This window comes from Schistocerca nitens, chromosome 7, assembly GCF_023898315.1.
Source record: "Schistocerca nitens isolate TAMUIC-IGC-003100 chromosome 7, iqSchNite1.1, whole genome shotgun sequence".
NCBI lineage: Eukaryota > Metazoa > Arthropoda > Insecta > Orthoptera > Acrididae > Schistocerca > Schistocerca nitens.
In genome coordinates, this window is record NC_064620.1 from 297,793,798 (window position 1) to 297,798,528 (window position 4,731).

Here is a 4,731-nt window from a genome sequence, read left to right on the forward strand (position 1 = left end):
GCTGGATTTGAACTCTTATTCTGTCGAAAGCAGTTGCCAGTTCCTTACCTACGCCATGTCTCCCAGTCAAGGCCGTGAAGCAGATACTGCATTTATTGATTTTTGACGGACTTAACATTCTCTCGTAAAAGCGATTGAAGAGTCTAGGAGACAGTGTGTCTATTTAAAGGTGAAAACAAGAAAAATGCATTTTCTATGCTAATGATGTTTTCTGTATGTGAGAGAGGTCCTTACTGCATCTCAGCATTCGTCTTGATGTACTCAAATAGCTGATATCTTCTTACTCTAGTCCTCTTTCCATTCAGCATTCCATCCAGTTAAATCTTAATTATGCAATATCTTCTCATCTCGCCAGATAGGCTATTCCTAATCCTCCTAGTAGTTTCCTGTATTTGTCTTTTCGCATTCATTTTGTATAAGACAACCTCATTCTTATTTTGATCGCCCATTTCACATATTCCATACTTCTCCAAAACCACATCTCCAAAGCCACTAAGCATTTCTCTCGTCTGCGTGGCAGTGTACCTGTTCCGACACTGTACATGAAAGCAACCATTAAGAAATATTTCTCTAATTTTTGCTTAATTATTTATTTAATAAACCACAGAAAGTACTCCTTCTGTAAGACATTTCCTTTGTAACAGGTATTCTTGGTTTTATTTCTGGATTTTATTTCATGTTACTGTTTATTTTGCGTTCTAGACAGCCGAAGTTTTCAACTTGATCCACTAGCTCAACACAAATTCTCACTTTTATCCTCCTTGATTGTGTTGTTAATTCATTGCTCTAGTCTTTTTCGTATTTATTTTCAGTTTATATTCCTCACAGCTAGTGTTCAGTACTTCTAAAGTAATCTTAACTGCCTTTTCGTTGTGACTTAGTAATGCTACACTATCCATCCAAAACGTTCGGGGACTGACTTTATTCCTGGCGTGTAAGCGACGCTAGTGCTGTAACTACATTGGTAACTTGGACTAACAGCTGTAAACAACAGATGGGCATTCGAGCAGTCATTTGTGAGCAGGCAGTGTTCAGTAGTGGGCGTGCGACTGTAATGTGTCAACGCTGTTATTTCACAAATCGCAGTCGAGCAACAAACTGTACGTCTATAAATTAAGCATTCAAGACAATCTCCAAGATGTTTTGAGAAAGAGAAAAGTGTATAGAAAGTTTAGCCAGCACACCTTGTCTCCTACTGCCGCATCACTCCTTTGCTGGAAGCAGATTTTAACTAAGTCATTTGAATAGACATTAAATTCCTGTTAAGGTATTTATAGTTATGAGAAAAAAGGGGGAAATATCGTAAAAGTTAAAGCAGAGTTCAAATGCATAAATTATTCAATTGGTACTGTTCCCTGTTATTATACAGGGTTATAAAATACAGAAAAAATAAGCAACAAAATTATTCATTGCAATTATGTTCACATTTTTTTGTCGAGTATATGGGTTGCAATAACTGTTTCCCTAAACTCACTGTAATAAAACGCAATTGTAATACTTTTTGCTCTTTCACAACACAGCCGGTATTTCATTCCGCTTGGTCCTTCTGTCTTGAAGTTCGTGATTGCCGGCGGCGATAGGAGGAAGGGGAGGGTTTGAAAAACGTTTCGTGTGGTCGGACGCTGCGGAGCTTCTGCATCCAACTATGGATATTGATTTCCTGAAGGCCTCTTCCAGAAGTGTATGCCTAAAATATTTGAATTCATACCGATCTGATGTGATGATGTAGAATGTCTTTTGGTAAACTCGCACTTGCAGATTTTAGTTTCGGGCGACACCAGAACGAAACAACTTAAAGAGGTGTGAAAATTTTAGACTCAAGGTTATTTTCTCTTAAAATGAAAACATTTTACAATTTAGAAGCATTTATTCATCAAATTAAAATACATTAGTACTTTGTGTGCATGCCTTTGTTCTTAATGAGCAATTCAGCACGTCTTGGCATTGTTTCTATGAGTCTTGAGCATGAATTTTCGGCATCATCATGGTGCCATATTTTTATGAGTTTCTCCATGAGTTGCAACTTCGTTGTAATGTTGATCTTCCTCAACTTCTGCTTAACAATTGCCCTCAGGTTCTCTATAGGGTTCATGTCTAGACTATTTCCAGGCCATGGCAACGTTTCTACACTATTTTCAGGTAAGAACTGCGCAATTGATTTAGCTTTATGACACGGTGCACCATCGTCACCGTCAGGAAACCATTCCTTCCCCTGAGGTAAAGCCTCTTCTCCAAAACTTTCCTACGCCTATTCTGATTCATATTGCCTTCCACATTGTACAGTCGGTCACTACCCTATGCTGCACCAAAACAGACGTGGTATGTTTTACCGTTTGCTGCGCGAGGTAGCCGCGCAGTCTAGGGCTTCCACGATTGCCCCCCTCCCCCGTCGGCGGTCCGAGTTCTCCCTCGGGCATGGGTGTGTGTGTTGCCTTAGTGTAAGTTAGTTTAAGTAGTGTGTCAGCTTAGGGACCGATGACCTCAGCCGTTTAGTCCCATAAGACCTTACCACAAATTTCCAAATTTTACAGTTTGCGGTATACAAAGCTCAGAAAACTCTTCGCCAACCGTTCTTCGGACATACTGGCTACTTTCTTCACATATGGAGAATACTGACTCTTCAGAAAAGCAGACCTGAAAGGAATAAAACATTTTAATCATAAAAAGTCTATGATTTCAGATGTTATCTGCTCATATGAACCGTACTGTATATAAGAAAATTTCTCTATGTCTTTGTGGTATATTTTCTTAAAAGCAATTACTCATTTTTCAAAAGAAATTTTCACATACATATTCTCAACTGCTTTAAATAAAGTTTATTTACCTTGCTCCAGTCGTCCTCAAACTTATGAACTTCATGAGCTCATTTAAGCCCCATTGCACTCATTGCAGGGGTAAGTTTTGCTTTTTTGCATGGCTAGCGAGTTGGAAGCCTTGCACTAATAAGCTTTTTGTGGACTGTGGAAGTACAACTATCGACTCCATAGTTCTCCAAAGCCTTCTTGAAATCTTGACTTGTAGCTCTTCTGTTGTCTTTCGCCATCTGGACAAGTATGCGTTGAGTTCTACAGGAAAGTTTGCTCTTGCGTCCACACTTTCCTCGAGGTGCTGGTCTGAAATTAAGGCCATCTTTCTCTGCGTGCCAAATGCGGCTCACAGATTTTCGTGAAATCTGTAACCTGTTTGCTATTTCTCTCTATGAATACTGTTTTTCTTCGAGTAGCAGTTTTACAGTCGCCACTTTTCTTGGCGAAATATCACTTTTCTGATCCATAACCAACAAATATCTGACAAACAAAAGAATTATCCATAACAATAAAAATATTTATATTTTATGACAAGTAGAAACACTCATTAATTATTGTTTAAGGATACATTACACATAAAACCAACCTTAAGAACGTCCCAGCTGAATTGAACTATCTACAAAACAGCTACAAACATGCTATCTTTGCCTCATTAACAATTGATTGCTTATGGAGTGCTGTCAACATTGCTAGTAGTACAGTACTGCCGATAGCAAATGTAAATGTTGGCATATTGATGTAAGTGAGTGAAAATACCAATATTACATGGCTGAGTAATTCTAGATTGAGAGAAACTAGGAAATATCAATATTTTCGCTTTGAGTCTAATAATTTTCACACCTCTGTACAGTGTTAAATTTTTCCATCATCCTAATTGCAGCAACACAAATCCGTTAATCTACTAACCATTAGTTATGGAACTTACGAACTGCGTCATTAATGACAGACTGAACAGACGTTCAAATACCTCCCTTTCTTTCCGAGACAGTTGAGCTAACAGTTTAAACAAGAAACAACATACCTACGTGTAATCTTAAGGTAAATAATGCAATACAGATTGACTAGTGGAACTTAAGAACCACTGGTAACGGCACTAACTTTTTGCATAATATCATAGATACCGAAGATGTTGTATTAAATTGGAATAAGGGAGCCCCAAACTCGTAATGCTGTGAATATGTTAGATGTAAATGTAAGATTTCTTGTGATTCCCTTGCGGCTGCATTTTATCTTGCTCAAGTTACGCAAGTTGAATGTTGCTGTTAACGTGGTAAAGCTCTTACATGTCTCATTGAATTCAGCAGTTCTTGTACGTTAAAAACTATATTCTGAACATTTTATTCGTTATGTTTGTTTACATCGAATGGTAGAAAAAAAAGCACAAAACAGCACGACGCATCAGTTTCCGCGTGCCGCCCAAGGACTGCTGCGGGGACTGACCTACATCGTGTCACGCAGCCAACTCGAGATTCTTCGTTGGGCTACCCATTTACAATCACGTGGGTCGCTGACGTCAAGGCAGCTCCTCAAGGCTATTCTCGGAACGGAGACCGATAACATTACAGTTCTGACAGACAATGACATTGATATTTACAACCTAGACATCTACGTAGTGGAGCCTTAACGTGTACTGGGGATGTAGCTCAGTGGTAGAGCGTTCGCTTTGCATGTGAAAGGCCCCGGGTTCGATCCCCGGCATCTCCAAAGTATTTTTGAAACCTTCTACACAATGCGCTGAGTTTGATATCAGTTGAATCATTACACAATCAGGTTAAGGAGATGCACCAGAACAAGTCAAAAGTAAATAATCATACATAAAGCAGAGGTGATACCAGCCGGTATCACGTGTCATTTGTCCAGAACGGATTTGATTGTTGCCGTTCTTCAGTAGGTTATCCAGTTTAAGACCTTCTCCATTACGTAT

The 4,731-nt window shown here is 39.0% G+C and overlaps 1 non-coding gene across 1 annotated transcript; it reads left to right on the plus strand.

Moving 5' to 3' along the window:
* Positions 1–4,439: 4,439 nt before the first annotated feature.
* Positions 4,440–4,511, plus strand: Trnaa-ugc (transfer RNA alanine (anticodon UGC)). The gene has a single exon. It is a non-coding gene; the product is annotated as a tRNA-Ala (tRNA).
* The last annotated feature ends 220 nt before the right edge of the window (positions 4,512–4,731 follow it).